This window comes from Acomys minous, assembly GCF_964271855.1.
Source record: "Acomys minous genome assembly, chromosome: 7".
Classification (NCBI taxonomy): domain Eukaryota; kingdom Metazoa; phylum Chordata; class Mammalia; order Rodentia; family Muridae; genus Acomys; species Acomys minous.
In genome coordinates this window covers 52,089,810-52,109,439 of record NC_140488.1, presented here as the reverse complement: position 1 = coordinate 52,109,439, position 19,630 = coordinate 52,089,810, and the positions used below count along the sequence as shown (strand labels likewise).

At 37.1% G+C, this 19,630-nt stretch overlaps 1 pseudogene across 1 annotated transcript in view; it reads left to right on the top strand.

The window, feature by feature from the left end:
- Nucleotides 1–16,312, top strand: part of LOC311601183 (TBC1 domain family member 13-like) — a 47,273-nt pseudogene extending 30,961 nt beyond the window's left edge. The window contains exons 2-5 of the transcript in view: nucleotides 14,321–14,441; nucleotides 14,529–14,788; nucleotides 15,307–15,716; nucleotides 16,199–16,312. The product of the transcript in view is annotated as a TBC1 domain family member 13-like (transcript). The remainder of the gene's footprint in view (nucleotides 1–14,320; nucleotides 14,442–14,528; nucleotides 14,789–15,306; nucleotides 15,717–16,198) is intronic.
- The last annotated feature ends 3,318 nt before the right edge of the window (nucleotides 16,313–19,630 follow it).

Below are 19,630 nucleotides of genomic sequence, written 5' to 3'. Positions count from 1 at the left end.
TACCTAAGAAAACTAGTTTAAGAAGAAAACATACAGTAGACATGTTCTAATTTTCTTTAGAAAATTTGGTGTTTTATACTACAATGGAAATATATTCAACTGTAACATTTTATCCGTAAAATAACTGATTATACAACACATTATCTGCTTTCCCCAAAGAAAGTTACCTTTATCTTTAAATTTATCTTAATTCCATAAAAATGTTGAGAATGCCAGCTCACATTCCCTGCTTTGAATCCCTCGTGGATTCATACTTCCTCCACTCTACAAATGCTTGCCTACCGCGAATTTCTGCAGAGCAGAGCAGTAATACACCTACTTATTTCACATACTGTGCATTTTGCATTGGTTGGTTTTATTAACTTGTTACATATTAAGATTAATTTGGAGTAGGAAAGTTCAATTGAGAAAACACTTCCATAAACTGGCCTATGATCATGTCTGTAGGACAATTTCTTGATTACGGATTGGTGTGGGAGGGTTCATGTCACTCTGGGCAGAGGCCCCCAGGGCACTGTTCCTGGGTGCTATAAGAAAACAGAATGAACAAGCTATGAGAATTGAGGCAGTAAGCAGTGTTCCTCCTCAAATTGCTTTTGGTCATGATGTTTATCATAACAATAGAAAGCAAGCTGTCTTTATCTTTTAAAGTCTATGGCTAAGATGAAAAGATTTTCAACAAATAACTATGTTTGGATCAATTTGTTATTTCATTAAATATAATGATACCACATGTAAAAGAGTACAAAACATAGTCTAGTGAATGTCAACTTTTACAAATTGTTTAAAATACATTTTAAACATAAATTAGCCCGGTTTTTATTTTAGTTCCAACTTTGTCTTAAACACAGTAATTGTTATGCTGCTTTTCTATTCTTGTTCACATAAATGTATACATATATATATATATATATATATATATATATATATATATATATCCATATCTATATACGTATATAAGAAGTGGGATTGTGCTGTTATGGTATTCAATAAATAACTTTACTCACCAACTAAACTATTATGAAAGCTTTCTCAAGTTAACATAGCATATCTACTTCAAGCACTTCAATCTATCCGATGCAGAGTTACTTGTAAGGATTTTTGAGCATATAAATTAAGCAGTTGATAAGGATTTAGTTAACAATTAACTTTTGCATAGTGTGCTACCATATTATTTTATAAATTGTTTATACTATTATTCCTTCTTTATAATAATAGGATCCCAGAGTTATGAGGAAATGATGAACTATCCATTATATTTTCTTTTGGGTGTATTAATATCTTTTGAAAACATCCAAACCAGGATCAGTTTCCTAAGTTCAGCAAATAAACTTGGTTTATATCTATTACAAGTAAATACATGTAATGGTATTTCCTAATAATGACAATTCCCACACTTCATTTTGTCAGACCAACCGACTTACACAAAAATGTTCTGAGACTTCAGGGAGTCTGCACCTGTACTTTGTTTTGCACAAGAGGGCACTGATTCCCACTGTCATCACAGGAACAACCTGAGTGAGAAACACAGTGGTCAGGTTTTAACAGCGCCACTTAATGAATTGTCTGCAGGAAGACTAATGGTGAAGAATCTCAAGGTCAACAGTGTTTTCTTTGAGGAGGACCCAGCAATAGATCTGAGCAACCCTTCAAGTGTATGCAGCATCTGTCTCTGCTCTGACTGCAGTTAAGAAAGGTTTCTCTGCTTTTTCCCTTGTCTTTAGTTTTATATGTGAAGCAAAGCAATCCCAGTTCCAGAAAAGGGATGGCCAGTGATGTTAATGTATCAAGCTTGAGTTCAAATTAAAGTATATAAGAAAGCAGACAAGATCACATCCTAACAATTTCCCTTAGATTTGAGAATTTGGATGAATAGATTTTGTTTCAAATTTGAAAAAATTAAAAAAAGCAAAGCCTCAAGAACCCATAGTGAGATATTGAAATTGTGGAGTGGATTATAAATGTAGCTGGGAGCTAAATTGGCTTGAGTTGATGGTATCCACTGTCTCTAGGGATTACATGTAAAATTAGATATTTTAGAGTAAACAAACAAAAGTCAAGCTATTTTATGCAAAGGGAAACACTATTTGGAATAAATTCTTCAGGAAAGCAACTAAACACCAATGTAATTAGATCAAGTTCGCACACACACACACACACACACACACACACACACGACCCAAAATGCATAAGAAAGAAGCAACTCTGAATTGAGAGTACACTGTGTGAGGGACAAAAGACCAGATGGCCTGCAAATTCCATAGAGTTAACTTTCCACTTTTCTAAATGCAGTTAAATATCTCTGAATATACTTCATACATCTTTTAAAAATTATTCCATAAAAGTTATTCCATATTTATATGAGAGGAGAATCTATCTTTGTTTCCTGTGTGTGTGTGTAAGAGAAAGAGAGAGAGAGAGAGAGAGAGAGAGAGAGAGAGAGAGAGAGAGAGAGAGAGACAGAGACAGAGACAGAGACAGAGACAGAGACAGAGACAGAGACAGAGACAGACAGAGACAGAGACAGAGACAGAGACAGAGAGAGAGCACATGTGAGTGCTTTAGGGAGGGTTAAGACTATTTTCTAGCTGCTAAACACAAACCAGTAGACATGATATCATTACAAACTTAGGAGAAGATATGCATCTTAGAGTCTTGTCCCTTTATTTGAATGAGACCAGAGTTTTGAAAGTAAAATATAAAAATCAAAAGTTACCCAACTAGTTGGTGGAACCGCTGGCCTAGTTTTTCTACATAGTAGGTTACAAGAATTACTGCAAGACCCTATGCTCCAAAAAATTTTCCTGCACAGCTTTCTGAAGAATTTGATGTTCCAAAGGTCAGAATCTTTTGTCTGAAATATTAATATTCTCTTGTCCCAAATGTTACTATGGCAGAACTAGATCCACTTTTGTTTAAGGTCAGTCCCTCATTTCTTACTAGATCTCTTCCCCTCTCACCAACTCTGGCACTTTGCTCCAACAATTAATAGTCTAAATTTTAAGTTGTCAACTTTTCTTTGATGGACAATTTCTATCATCATGCTTTATTTATTTATTTGCTTATTATGTTTTGGTTAATTTCTTCAGGGTTATACATTGTATATTTTTTAATCCTCTGCTGACACTATATTCATTTCCAGTTCCAGTCTTATCTGACTATCTACTAAGCATCTTCATTTTGGTTTCTACTATGTAGTTCAACTTCCAAATTGTAATCAATCACATTCTGTGGCTTTTTGTTTTTGGTTGTTTTGTTTTGTTTTGTTTTGTTTTGTTTTGAGATTAAGTACTCATTTGCCACCAATTAAAGACAATATTGTCCTTCCTGTTGCCGAACTAAAATTTTTTGAATCATTGTTAGCTTATGTACTTCATATCTAACCAGCCATATAGGCCAATTAAATCTATCTTCAAAATATTGTCTAGATTCAGATGACTTTTTTATCACTACTGTTAAAGTCCTTTTATATTTTTCATGTGAACATGAAACATATTTTCATATGAACATATTTTTCATACATTATCTTCTGATAATGAATTTTTCTTCCTTTTACTCAGCACTATTTTTCTTCATCAGAATTCCTATATTAACCTCCCAACTTTTATTCCTTTGCCTTATATGATAAATTTCAGCCTTTACATTTTATAGAACACCATAGTTATGAAAATATTATAAATATGCCTAATCTTGCAACAGTGTTATAAGATGGAATTAGTCTTTATGCTTTTACAGATGTGTAAAGTATAGTTAACAGATAATGCCTCTGTGTCCTAAAGGCCTCTTGTAAAATGAGGTATGTTGCCAGGGATATATAACAAATTAAGAATTTGGCATCCATTAACCCTTTAGTAGGATTTAATTTATCAATAATAAAGCTTCTAAGAAAATGAATCCAAGTTAATTGTGGTGTATCCAATTATGGAGTATACTTATGAAATAATTGCATTGAACAATAGAAAAAAATTAAGAGACTGGGAGTGGAATAAAAATATGTTATACTCAAATACTAGTCTAATTTTATCACAAGACTCTATATCCTAGGTCTAACAGATAGATATGTTCTATAGATATACAGGTAAAATAGTTAAATAATGTCTTCCAAAACCTCAGAGACCTATAGAATATGTTTTTATTATTCTAAAGAATCTTTGACAACAAGAGAAGTTAATTCCTGGCAACACCCACCTTGCCTCAAAGACGATTATGAACATCAAAGTATCCCCTTATGGAGTTGGCTTCAAATGTGGCAAACTAGCCAGTGGGCAAAAAGTCCTCATTTCTGCCAGAGACAGAATTCTTCCTAAAAATGGGCAAGCTTGGATGCAGGCAGAGTCATTGGCCAAATTCTGCCAAGACAGGGTAACCAAGTCCTCAACAGTTCCTGTTTCACAAATATGCCTATCAGATATATTGGGCTAGAAGGCCGAAGATAGAGCTCCAATGTTATATAGATTGTCAGGTGACTGTTCAGGTAGAAAACTGTCTCTGTCTTATGTTTTCATTTTAGAAGCTGCTAACCTGCAATTCTTATTCACACAGGTATTTAAGTTTTATTCCTTCTCAAGTCGCTGATGGTGCTGAAAACCAGATATTTAGTCTTACAATTAAGCTTACTTGGTGCGGGGTTAAGATGTTTTTAGATCAAGATAGATGTTTTAAGATAATAGAGATATGATAGATATTGATCTACATTCAGAAATTTAGACCCAAAAAGATAGGAAAGATGTTTACTTCAAGTTTGGTAAATACAAATAGCTAATCACTAGGAATATAACATTTATATAATTCCTGATTGTCTCATTGTTCTTCCTGCTGTATGTAGTTTATTTTATTCATGTGTAGTAATATAAATGTATACATTAAAAAAGAAACATAATAAGAAAGAAAAATAAAAAATGTCATGTATCCAGAAATATAATTTATGTGACTGGATAGCTTTCATGTCCATTTTTTACATTGAGTTGTCTATGTAATTATGAAACTATGCAATAAAGTCGAGTTCTTTTTTTTTTTTACTTTGCTGATTATTATATATATTTTTTAAATTTTTATTAGTTTATTCTTGTTACATCTCAATGGTCATCCCATCCTTTGTATCCTCCCATTCTTCCCTCCCTCCCTCCCATTTTCCCCTTATTCCCCTCCCCTATGACTGTTCCTGAGGGGGACCTCCTCCCCCTGTATATGTTCATAGGGTATCAAGTTTCTTCTTGGTAGCCTGCTGTCCTTCCTCTCTGGTACCTCATATTTGACTATGTCCCCTGCAGGGGGAGACCTGATTCCTATATTTTAAACTTTCTTTTAAAAATAATTTTCTTGCAATATATTCTTATCATGATTTATCCTCTTCCAACTACTCTCAGATCCTTTCTACCACTACTCCACTTGCCCAACTCTATTCTCTGTGTTGTCTTATTCATTCATTCTGTTGAATTTTACCAATTTAATGCCCTAAGTCACTCATACCTCATTATTCTTGTATTGTATTGGTTATTTACTTTCTCATATTTAAGACCTTGACCTCATTAATTTCCTTGCCTATTGTCTTTCATTTCCTATTTTTCTTTATAATAGGCACACTTTCACATGTCCATAATCCCAGCACTCTGGGAGGCAAAAGGAGGAGGATCTCTGTGAGTTCAAGGCCAGCTTAGTCTACAAAATGAGTCCAAGACAGGCAAAGCTACAGAGAAAACCTGTTCTCAAAAAACCACAACAACAACAACAACAACAATAATAATAGTAACACACTTTCAAAATAGGCATTTACCCAGGATAAATTTATCTTGGACAACAAACAAACCAAAGACATTCTGACCTGTGCAATTGTTTCTCTCTATATTTTGTTGTGATTAAAATGTTTTATTAAATAATGATGAAAGAGTCAAGACTATCAATATACTTTGAAAATAAATGTGGTCTATTTTATTAAACTCTGAGAGCCTAAGGTGATCTCAAAGGTGATCCAAATTAAATATTTATCCATACAACATTAAAATCTATCAGACACCCCTTAGAAATCATGCAACTTCAATTAAATCATGAACAAGGATAAGCTTCTATGAGATGGGAACTATAATGTTTTACAGCTAAATTTTAAGACATTTTATTTATACTCAGCTGAAATCTATTTCTTTTCAACTTCCGAATTTCCATCTATTTATTTATGCTTTAATATATTAAATACTGAATAATAATGGTAATATATTTTCTGGAAAAATAAATGGTATATTTTTTTTATCAAACTTTCTCTTCTCAAAGTAGACTTCTTCGATTCCTTTTGGTCATTCAGATATCATCCCATTTCCAGCAGTTCGTTCCTCATCTTCTTCCACACTTAAGATGTATTTAAAATTTGCCACCCTAAGTGCTGAATTTGAAATATTATCTTTCTCTATACATGCAAAACTTAAAATTTGCATTAAGGCTTTATATCATTAAAAAGGGTTTTGATGTATTTATTTATTGTTTTACATTTTTGTATTTTTTATAATTTATATTTACTGTTTTATATTTTATATTTTATTGTTCCATATGTGTTTGCCTAAATGTATGTACCATGGAGGAAAGAAGAGGATGCCTAGAATGAGAAATATGTATGTTTTTTATACCATGTATATATGTGTGTGTGTGTGTGTGTGTGTGTGTGTGTGTGTGTGTGTGTGTGTAATGGGAATCAAATCTGGATCCTCTTTTAGAGCATCAAATGCTCTTAATCACTGAGCAGTTATTCCAGCCCCCAAGCTTTGTTACTGTAATATTTAACCTAATATTTTCAAATACAAAGCACTGAAGAATCATTTCTAAGTGAAAGTAATTTAGAATAACAATAATCCATGAAGTAATAGAGTAGTTATCAACTTTATTACAAACAACTAGTTTATCCAAAACCATACTGCTTATATTTCTTTATGATGTAGACCCTTAAATACATCACCTTTAGACTATAAGAAATGACATAATATAGACATATCTCATGCATGCTGAGATGGATAGGGAAATTTTTATAAAGCCTGTGACATACACAAAGAGCTATATGCAAATGAGCAAGATGGGGAGGACAAAAGGTGGCCTTTACCAGGAAAGTGAACATAAATTGGTTATACAATACCAAAAGATCGGTCCTGAAAAAATATATAAGTAACAGGATATGGACTAAACAGTTAATGTTTAGGAATTGAACTCTGGTGCCCTATATTTGACCACCTCCCCTTGGTGGGGAGGCCTAGTGGCACCTGGAGAAAGAATAAGCAGGTTACCAAGATGAGACTTGATAGCCTATGACCATATAGTGGGGGAGGAGGTGCCTCCTACCCGGTCATAGACCTAGGTCAGGGGAATAGGGTGAAAGCTGGAGGGAGAGAAGAACAGGAGGATACAAGTTATGGGATAACAGTTGAGATGTAACCTGAATAAATTAATAAAAATAAAAAGTACAAATATGCATATGATAACAATTAAAAGAAGACATGTATTGGGAATAGAGCAAGGAGGGTGTATGAGAGTGTTTGGGGGGAAGAAACGGAGAGAAGAAATGTTGTAATTATATATAACCTCAAAAATCACAGTAATTTTGAAAAATCATTCTCAAAACAGCAACAACTAGGACAAAAACAAATACAGCAACCCGCTGTGCTGAACACTCCTATTCAGCAGCCTATGCTCACTTGCAGAATGTTTGTTCTGTGTTTTTGGTTTATCGTTAAATGAAAGCCCTGTTACTTGAAAAAACAAACCAAAAGGAATAGAAACATGTCTTAAAACGTCAAGCTGAATCTAAGACCAACAGAACATAACTATGTCTTGATAACAATTCTGCAGTTAGTAGCTTGAAAGTTCGAGATTTCATGTAAAACGGAAAAAGCATAGTACAAATAATAGTCAATATAGAAGTGATATAGAAAGTCAGTGCTCATTGATAAGTTAGCTTTTTATTGGACTGTCTATCCAGTACTCACACATAAACAAAGTTTACAACGTGCACAACCTACAATAGCTATACAACACAATTGTGTGAAATATTCCATGAAAATCCTTCTTCACTCTTTCCCTATGGAGCATTTTGACTTCAGAAAGAGTCATACAAGACCCCAATAAGACTAGTAATATTGCTTATTTGTATATCTGTTTTTCTTATTTGGTCAATCGAGTTTTTGACCAAGCCAGTCTAAAAAGTTTATTACAAGTGTGTGACAGGGTGGATGCTACAAAAACATCCAGGAACCTACTGTGCCCAGGAAAAAAGACCCAGCTTGAGAGCCCCTGGCCACCTACTTCTCCGTGCCTCCTCACCTCTCTCCAGATATAATCATCGCCTTCAAAAATAAAACAAACCAATTCCCATATAGTGAACTCAAAGCAGAACTTTCTGCTAGTGGGACAGCAGTTGGTATATCCAGGCACACCCAGAAGCTGGTGGAGAAGAATGTAACAACATATAGTCTTTACTGAGTGGAGGACATCAGAACCCACACACATGAGCCAAGGTCCAGGTTGTACAATCCCACACACTGGTCCGCTCTGTGTTCTAAGAGCTGCAGCCTGTCTGACCCACATGGCACAGCTGTCAGGGAGCGGTCATGCAGTGGCGGACTAGGTTAGTTCCTGGCAGTACGAAAAGTCAAGTGGAATACATGGTAGTTTAGCAACTACTGGACACTAGACCTTGGTCCCATCTTCAGCGATCACAGCCAACACTTGGCTAAAAGATCGCAGCAGGAACTAGGGCAAAAAGGAGTGCTGTGTGCCACAGGGGCTGTCCTGGTTTGGGAAGAGAGAGCAAAGTCATAGGCCTTCTGGGCATTATATGAAGAGGATGTCCAGTTGGTGTGGATAAATCTCCTGGTTTGTCTCAGAGTTCATAGGTGTGAGCCCCAAAGTAATCCAGCTGAGCCTGGATCAAGTAGGCTGGCATCACTTCATGTCTGCACCCATCATAGAAGGAGAGTGCCTGCTTGCATACCAGTGCTGACCACCTGCTGCCAGGAGTCCTGGCAGCTGTCAACTGCTGACTTAAAGTGGTTGTCTAGAATATTGTCTGAAGTTCTGGGTTTTCATTTAAATGCACCTTTAATTTTCCCCAGGAATACACTTCTGATGATACAGCCCCCTCTCCACATCAGGGCAATGCCTTGTGAAACTTATGACCCTTTGAATTTCCCCAAGCTTTTGAGATTTCTGAGTTCTTCGAACCCTGTGTTAGTGTAGTAGATTCCCAGTTCTTATGACCTACCTTATGCCTCCCAGGGTGAGGTATTTTAGTCCTCAAGAAATGGTCATAGAATAATGACTATTGCATGTTTCAGACGTGTTGAATTTAAAGATCTGTATCTATGTAAATACCTGAGTGGCATGCACGGTGCAGTCTACTAGCTATAAGAATCTTTCTGTTTGTTAGATCTCATATGTTGCAGGTAGCACCAAACAATGTTTGTTAAATGGTCACAAATTCACCTAGTTAAAGGAAACTTTCCAACAAATTTCTGTGTAGATGAAAACTAGTATCAAGTGCCATCATTCAATTAGTTCTTTTCAAAATTCAGATATCTTTCCATAATATATTTCACAAGTACATAAAGCACATGGTCCTGAAAGTATATGCTACTCAAATGGAAGGAAGCAATTAAGTAATTAAAGCCACTGTCAATGAGGTTATTACAAAGAGTGATATAGGTATTTTCAAACCATCAAGAAGCAGCACAAGCCAGAGTTTATTCTAGAAACTTCATAATCAAATATTTATAGCTCTCCCTGGAGTGTTTGAAAAATTAAATTATTAAAAGCAGATATTGTACCAAATAGGTTATCATCAATCTCTATAAAAGTTTCATTTCACTATCACAGTTACATTCTTAGTTTTGCTTTCAGTCTTTTAAGATTGAAGACAAAGGTAACAAACTCAGGTAAAAAGTCAAAGCTTCTCACTGTAATTTACTTTGTGAGTAATTTCTAATTGATTCAGACTGATGGGACTGCACAGTTTGATGTATTGCTGAAGCAGGAGATACTTTGGACCAAGTAAATTTACAAGCTCCTTTTCTTGAGAGAAAAATGGCTGCTATATTTCATGTTGTCATCTTTTTTTTATTTGTAACAATGTAGTTGTGTACCTATGTGGATTCTTAAAGAGAATACCAAACAATGTGTACAGCTGTAACTGTCTCATCCATTTTTCATTATCATGTTAGGTAGGCCCACCTTCTATTTGCTCAAAATAAAGATGTAAAACAAAAACAGTTTTAAGCCAAAAGTTGCAATTTCCTATATAAAAAACAAAGTTGCCTAGCAACATCCCTCAGCCACCTGCAGTTCGGAGTTCATATCTTGTTAACATCACTAAAATTAGAACAATGCAATGACTTCATTGTTGTTTATTTTCGTTGGATCATTTATGTTACTTTTGCAAGTTGCTTTGTTCTGTGCTTAAAAAGCCAGAGTGTTGTTTTTCTAAAACATTATTCTTGATATATTTCCAGAATTTTAAAAGTGTGTGTGTGTGTGTGTGTGTGTGTGTGTGTGTGTGTGTGTGTGTGTGTGTGTGTAGGAGAGAAAGTGTGCTTGTATTTCTTGTCTGCTCAAAGGTCAGAAGCACTTCACCTCAATTCAGTGACAAATTGCCTTATTTTAGAGCAGATGTAACACTGGAATTCGAAAACAGCTATATCTGACATACCTTTGGATTTTAACTAAAGATTCTCATCCAATGTATGTGTACCTTGCCTGATAGAAATTGTTTCTTCTTTTTGGTATGTGAAAAAGGATAAAACAACAAACAGGTTTTTGTTTTCATCTTTTTCTTATATCATCCCTGTGAGGATAGAATATCCCCAGAGGTCTGAGTCTGAAGGGCTCTTTTCAAATTTCACAAAATAATGAAGACCCTTTTGTGAAGCTCTTGTCCCCCTTCAGCTAGGCGACATTATGCTATCTGGCTGACAAGTTACCTGTCATCTCCGCTGTTCTCTGATATGCTATGAACAAGAGGTAGCACTAGGTCTAGACAAAGGCATTTCCAAAGCTGAAACAAATCTATGGTCTCTCTCTCTCTCTCTCTCTCTCTCTCTCTCTCTCTCTCTCTCTCTGAAACAAATCTATGGTCTTTCTCTCTCCCTCCCTCTCTCTCTCTCTCTCTCTCTCTCTCTCTCTCTCTCTCTCTCTCTCCTCTTCTCTCTCTCCCTCTCTCTCTCTTTTTCTTTTTTTGCCAGTCGTGTTTGGTTCTATCCTCTGTCTCTGGGCTATCCAATTTCCAATTCCTACTACCCAGGAAGTGTAAGGTATGGGCTCCCTCTCATAACATGGGCCTCAAGTTAAACCAGACATTGGAAAATCATTCTCATAAGTTCTGTGCCACCATTGTCCCAGCACATCTCGCAGTCAGGACAGCTTGCCGGTCTAAGGTTTTGTGACTGGGTTCACGTCCAGGTTTCTCTTTCTGTAGTCTCCAGGAGTACCTTCCCACACCAAAGAGACTAGAAATGATACCTAATGATATTCTGCTATATTCATAGATCAGTGCTTTCTACAGTCATTATCAGAGAGGCTGCCTCCAGCAGCAGATGGGAGCAGGTACAGAGACACACAGCCAGACATTGTGTGGAGAGAGTATAAATTAGAAGTCTCCATCGGGTGCCTCCCGATGGATCCCAGGGAATCCCATAAAAAGACAAAACTAGAATCCATAATAATAATATGCAGAGGTCCTGATGCTGAACTGTGAAGGCACTGTGTAGGCTACTTCAGAATCTATGAGTTCATATGAGCTTTGATCGTGTTGACTTTAAGGGCCTTGTTTTCTTGGTGTCCTTCATCTCCTTTGGCTCTTATATGCTTCCTGCCTCCTCTTCCACAGTGTTCTTTGATCCCTGAGGGGAGAGACTTGATGGAGATAGCCCATTTAAGCTAAGTGTTCTAAGGTCTCTCACTCTCTGCATAACATCTGGCTTTTGGGGTTTTCTGTTTGTTTGTTTTCTTTTGTTTTGTTTTTGTTTGTTTGTTTGTTGTTGTTGTTCCTGTCTGCTGCAGGGAGAAAGATTTTATGATAGCTGAACAAGGCAATGATCTGCAAGTACAGCAGAATTCCATTAGAAGTAATGTTATTGCACTTAGATTTTTTTTTAAGAACAGTAGAAATTTGTTTTCTCCTATACTCCTGGGCTATCTAGTCTCAGTTTCTTGGTCATCCAAGCAGTGTCAGATATAGATTCTTTGTCATAGAAGGGTCTTTAACTCAAATCAGTTATTGCTTGGTTACTCCCACAAGCTTTGTGCCACCCTGGCACTAGCATATCTTGAAAGTAGGGCACCATTGAACAAAAAAGTATTTTTGGCTGGCATTGTATTTATATTTCTTGTTTGTTAGCATGCAGAGTGCCTTCGTGTACCTTCGTGGCCTCAGCAGGTGAAGAGTAGCTTAATTCTGCCAGTACTTGAAGTGCCAGGGTGGGTTGGTAGCCCCTAGGGGCTTCCTTTTCTCTAAGAAGAAATGGAGAGAAAGAGGAGGCTAGGCAGGAGGGTGAGACTGAGAGCAAAGGAGGGAAGAGCTGTGATCAGGCTGTAAAGTGATTAAATAAAAAAGAATTTCACACTGTGTACGTTAAATATATTCAGCCCCATACTCCAACTCCTCCCCTAACCATCTTCTCTTCCTTTTATGCCTTCTCACCCAACTTTAAGATATCTTTTTTCATTTTCTTTTTTTCTTTCACTATAGAGTTCAGCATGTGTTGTTCAGCTAGTCTTGATATTGGGGCCTTCTAGAGGTCACATCATTAAAGAATAATGACTCTTCCTTTCCCAGCAGCTCTCAACCATACAGCTTTATTCAAATACATGGTGAACAGACAGAAATAATAATCATAAACAGTTTTTATCTCCAGAAAACAAGAATAAGTCTAACAAGAGACTTCAGTATTCAGTGAAGAAGGTCCTTCAAATTCCATTCTAAATATACCCACGCGCTGACAAATATTTTCCAAGAGAGTTCTTGCTGTGCATGCTAAAGGCGCAGACTTTAAGCCCAAAACCTTTATGGAGCTTTTTTTGTGGTTGGTTTTTTTTTTGTTGTTTTTTTGTTTTTGTTTTTTTTTTGTTTTTTTTTTTGTTGTTTTTTTGCCTTACAAGAAATATGCTTGCTTTTTATGTGGTTCAATTAAAACAAAATGAATGAAAAAGGAAAACAGAAGTTTTCGAGCAGGTCATTGTATGAGCTTAAGAAATGTATTCCATGATTCTTTTTCTTCTGTGTGGGTATAGGGATACATTCTTTTTAATTCAATGTTCTACATCCTGAAACTTTGAACTTTCAATATCTCCCTTTTTCTTTAGCTGATATGAGTTTGTTCATCACTGAAAGTTAGCATAACCCACAAAGCCTTGGAAACTTCATTTAAATACTGAAAAAATTCACACTTTTGTAGAAAACTCAAGCAGTGGACTAAAATAAAAATTGGTAATTCTCAGTCCAATGAGTTCCCAGTTTTCTACTAGTGGATTGTCTGTCATATTACTCAGCTGTATGTTTGTGTTTTCTTGAACATCATTCAGACATGTATTGCTATTCTCATTGAGATCTTTGAGCTGTTTATTCTTGTCTTCTTTAAACTCCATGTATTCTTTGATAGAGGTTGTGATTATTCACTTAAGTTCTTTGTCCATGAGTTCATTGAGGCAATTCTTGAGGGTTAATATTATTATAATACTGGTAGATTTAGGGGCAAGATATGCTGTCTTTGTCTTTGATGTTGTTTGTGTTTTTATGATGAGACCTGGACATGTCAATTTCTTTTACTTTTTTGTGTCTGATATTCTAGGCTGTCTCTGGCTAGGCTAATTAAAAGTGTATGTATACAAAGCAAGCCGTTAGGGTTGGGGATAGTGCAGGCAGGCGAGGTTCTAGGAATTGACCACCCTGCATTCATAAACAGATGTATATGCCTGGCTATGACTGAATTTTGGCTGGGGTACAAGCAGACTAGGTTCTGGAGGACACTATAGAATGGACTAGGCATAGAGTGTATCACCTGGGCAAAACCTAAAGGTTGGCAGCAATGTAGGCAGAACTGATCAGACTGAGGTAGCATATACTGTGTGACCTGGGTTATATCTGGGGATTAGGGAGGTTGATGACAGGCTAAGTAAGATTCAAGAAACTCACCAGAGTGAACCTGAGCAAAGGATGCAGGACCTAGGCAAGGCTTGGCGGTTTGATGAGGTCTGGTATACTTATTGCTGTGTTTTCTGGAATTATGCAAACCCATTTCCCTTGAAACTTTAGCTTAGTGTTAACACCTACAATTTTTTGAGCACCCTGTGTCCCTAGAGAGAAGGGAATGGTGGCAGGGCCTAATTGCATTCTTCCAGGAGGTCCGGAAAGAGCCTGCCATTGTGTTGCAAAAGCTTCCAGAAGCCAGTGTTAGTGGCAATCCCTGTGAGGGCAGACTGTGATACCTCTACTGAAATAGCAGTTCAGGAAAACAAAGAAAGGAGCTGAGCTGGGATATGACTGAGGCCACTGTTACTGTCCAGAGCTGTGCTGTTCTCTGTGTAGATCCTCCTGAACTATGTCCCTTTGGGAAAGAGTTTTGTGGACTTCTCCTGGGCAAGAAGAGAGGCTCTATTCTCAGTTGCTAAGAGAGATGACTATGTCGCCTGGCATTGCCAAGGCCAACATGGGAGTATCCAGGGAAGATATGACCTTCGAGAGCCATCCACTCAGCACAAACGTTGACAAGAATGGAACATGTGTTTTAAGGACAACATGCTACTACAGATTGACAAAGATGAGAAGGAGAGATAAACATGTTTTTTATTTAGATCACAAGTGGGGCATAAGAAAAAGACTTGTGAGAGAGCAGGTGATATTTATCCCCTTAGACGTCAAACCACTGTGTGGGAGCAATTGGTTGTCAACCAGTTGAAAAACATCTTTAAACAAATTCTGAGAGAAGATATAAATGTGAGCCAAGAACAGGAGCTGGGGCGCCTTTGGAGACATGGGATAGTTTTGGCTATTCATTGCTCCACTTTGAGACACTCCTAGAGAGAACTGCTCAAGGGAAGGTTCCGGGGTTCCAGGCTCCAGCTGAGGTTCCGGGTTCTGATTGCTCCAGGTTCTAGCAGAAGAAATGCTGCTGATTACACCAGAAGAATAGTTCTTTGGAACTGATATCCTTATGGTTTCATTATTGTATTCTTTAATCTTCTCCTATTGTTTAGGTTAGTCGGGTTATAAGTGAGGTATTCTCGGTTAATAAGTTCAAAATAACATATAAGTGTTAAGAAAATTGAGCCTACAAATATGTCCAGGGGTTGTGCCCAGATATATCCTTCTTTCAAAGAGCCACTTAGTACCACTGCCTCCTCATCCTGAACCCCAGAATGAGTTTGAGACCCTTCATAAGTGGGTGGAGTAGACGACACGAAAATCCCAGACAATGGCTGGAAATCAGAGTGGGAACACAAAAATGAGCTCCCTACACAAGAACAACACACCACTAAACCTGAATGAGTATGAGGTCCCACCCAATGACTTTGAAGCCCACTGGGAGGTGGTAGAGCAGATCCTATTCATCTATGCCAAGCTAAACCCTGACATAATTTATGTGCAGGGAATTAATGAGTTGTACCCCAAACCACCACCACACTATACTTTTACCACTGATCCCAAAAGCAAATGGGAAGAGCACACTGAAACAGACCTTCACACCAACTCTAGTGTCCCATATTTGACCATGTCTCCTGGATGGGGAGGCCTGGGGGCACCCAGAGGAAGGACAGCAAGCTACCAAGAAGAGACTTGATACCCTATGAACATATACAGGGGGAGGAGTTCCCCCTCAGTCACAGTCATAGGGGAGGGAAGTAAGGGGAAAATGGGAGGGCGGGAGGAATGGGAAGATACAAGGGAGGGGATAACCATTTAGATGTAATATGAATAAATTAATAACATACATATTAATAAAAATAGAAATAGAGAATAAAAAACAACCTATGGCTGAGATGTAGGACAAGTTCATCAAGAGCCTGGATGACTCCCAGTGCAGCACCACGCACAAGATGAAAAAGGTGTACTCCACCTTGAAAGGTAAGGATGAGGAACTCTACCGGAACCTGCAAGAGCAAAATATTAAGCCTCAGTTCTTTGTCTTTCAATGACTGACACTGCTGTTGTTGCAGAGCTTCTTGCTGCCTTATGTAGTCCAAATATGGGACTCTCTTTGCTGATGACAACTGCTCTGACTTCCTCCTTCTGGTCAGCTATGTCATGGCTTTGGGGCTGGATGCCTTGCGTTGCTCCCTGTTCAGCAAGTAGATGTTTCTAACCATATCCCTTCCCTCCTTTCATGTGGAAGTCATAAAGGCAGGTTAACAGAAAAGTTTTTTCTCCTTTCCTCAGACTAGCCAGCAGGAGTTGGCTCCATCAGCTGCCACCTGAAGGCTTCCTAATACCAGTGGACAGGGCTTCCTGCCTTCCCAGTCCTTTGCTGTCAGAAGCTTGATCCAAGTGCTGCTGGGACTCTAATTGCCTTTTTGCTACATTCTCCCACAACACACAATATTTGGGAGATATTTTACTATTTATTTAGACATGGACTAGGTATTTATTGCAGACTGGCAAGAGGATGGAATGGTAGAGGAGTTGGAGACACGGATTGTTTAACTTCCCAAAGTCAACTCTGAAATCCTCTCCTTTGTTCCTGGAAGGGAGGGCTGCCAGCACTACACTAAAGAGAGTATAAGAGAGGTCAGAGCTGGTGCCTTTGCCATACTCAAAAACACAGGCCACATACACTTCTACCATCCTGGTTGCCCCTTAACCTAAGACTTTTTAGCTGGTAGTTCAGCCCAAACACTGACCTATTTGTTGCCTGAGACCCAGCAGACACTGCCCAGGACAAGTGATTCCCTCTTGTATGTTCTCCCTTCCTACCTACCAGCCTCTTTCCCTTCCTCTCCATGCCTCCCTTCTTGGGACCATGCTGCTGGAATCACTGCATCTTACTTGTTTATATAGGAGACTTTCATCCTGTGCCCATTACTTGATCCTTGAGATGAAGGCTAAGGACAGGGGAACTTTGTCATCAGTACAGTGGCTCCCCATTTGCATGCTGCCTGAGAGAAGGATCTGCCCTAGATAATTCTTAAGGGAGAACCACAACCTGAGATGCCTGCAGCTCCCTTGGGAGTGGCCCCAGCAGCTCAGCAGGCCAGAGATATTGACAGTTATATTTAATAAACCCTGTGCTCTTTAAAAAATATTCTAATTTTTTTCCTGAGGGCGAATAGCATCTCATTTTATGAATGAATTATATCCTCAAATGTTATTTTGTTGACTTCCAGATTGAATTCACACTAGATATAATGTTATCAATAGTGAACATATGAAACTTCTAAAAAACTTAATATAATTAAAAACTAATTCATCTGCTTTTGTTCCTGAAGTTAAATACAAATGCTTCTCTTGAATCTAACCAATATATATGTCAATGTTTCTTTCTAGAAATGAAATATTGTTGTTTTTTCTTAATTTTCAGAATGTACACTTATGTTTAAGGAACTTACTCTCTATTTCAGGGGGGAAAAGATATTCACCTAACTAAATGCCACCTATAGTATCTATTTGATTTTAAAATACTACCTTGAAAATATTCAAGTTGTTTGTTCATTTTTTTCATTAACTATTTGCCACAGATGTCCTCAGATATGGAATATAATTGTGATTTTAGTGAGTTTAGTTTTCAAACCAAAATGAGTTTGAAACAAGAAGCTATTAGAGGAGGGCTGCTTTAAGGTGAACGGAACAGCAAATATGAAGCCTGAAGGGAGAAAATGTCTGGCATACCTAAAGAACAAGTTAGTTTTTAGGTCAGTGTTTCTGCAATGCCAGTGAAAGAAGTGTCACTTAATAAAACATTAAATAAAAGAAGATGACAACAATGCCTTGGTGGTCATTGTTAACTCATGGCTTTTCATTTTCAATATTAATTAAAAGAATAGACTAGTGACACCATCATATTTGTATTTTAATCTTGTCATTGTTGCTACAGATTTTTTCCAGGTAAGAAAAGGGTGAAAACAAGGAAATGAATTGGGGCTGTTTTGCAGAGATCTTGCTAAGAGGTAAAAATTATATAAGCCATATAGTAACAATGGAAATGGTAAGAAGAAATCAATATTTACAAATATTTGCAATTAGAGTCAGGAGATTTTACTGATTGCATGTAAGCTAAAATTAAGTGATAAGCCAATGATGGCCTCAGAGGTTTTGTCCCAGAAAACTGGAAGAACTGACTGTGTCACCAATTGACATTGGAAAGAAGGAGAAAAGCCAGCTTGATGGCATGCTAATTTTTATGTATGTGTTAACTTCTCCATAGGACATTTCTATTAGGTAGCTAGGTAACGAGTCTGTCTTGAAGAATGAGGACAGGGTAGATGATAAGAAATGAAGACTCATAGAAGTATGGCTAGAATTGAAGGCCATGATATTTGATGTTCATGTCGCTTAACCTAATGCAGAAGAGGATGACTCCTATGATAAAAATACATTAGGAAATACAACAATGTAACTGAGAGTTATTCACGTCATAGTGGTAGGCAGGTTGTAAAAATGCTGACAACTTGAGAACAAAGAGCATACAAGATTTATCTGAATAAAATGGTTATGGAAACCTTATTACAGGCTTTTTAATGCCCCACGGGCAATGTTCATCATTGTGCTGTAGGAGAAAACAGTACCAGTGAGCAAGCTTATAGACTATAGGAAATGAAACTACTGAGACCAAGGAAAGGAGAATGGTATAAAATGTAACTGGAAAGAAAGAAAACATATCTTGTAAACAACTTGTAATATATGACAGATGATTTAATTCCAGACCAGTATTAAAAGGTTGAAAAGAACATACATAGGTTACATTTTCATGCCAGAGATATTGAAAATATCCGCTTCACCCAGTATACAACTGTACGTAGAAGCAAACATTTTTCAGACCACAGTTGTGAGTTCGCTTTCCAGTACATTTTGACAATCTCAGGGAATAAAATTTCTTATTCCTTTAAAACTAGCAGACCTCCTACTTCCAGTAACTCTTCTTTGTGACCTCTACTACAACTCATAGGAAGTGTGAAGAGAAATTAGAACAATTGTAGTCACTTTTTTTCTTAGCCTCCAACTCTTTATCAGCTTCATTATTCCCAAAGTGGTAAGGTCCACTGCTCAGTGGTCATTTTGGCAATATGAAGGTAAAGTGAGAAAGAAATTACAGAGAATTACATAGAGGCTCCAGAAAGCTACCACTAAACTTAGGAAGAAGGTGGACTATCATTTTCAAATCAATGAAAATTTATAAACATCAGATAGAAGTGCGAAACTTTTCTCTGGTACTTTTGCCATTAAATGATATGATGAAATCAGGCGCTTATTTTTCATATGTAGAATCAAGAAAAAATAATGAAAAACTTCAAGTAACATTGTCAAGTTTATTAGATCACAGATTGATAGAGATAGATAAATATAAAATGACACAACTCATTATGTTCATCTAATCATTTCCTAGAAGAACAATGTGAAGCCCCAAAATTCTGATAAAACTTGGTCTCATGTTTTATAATATGTGATTTTTGGTTTTCA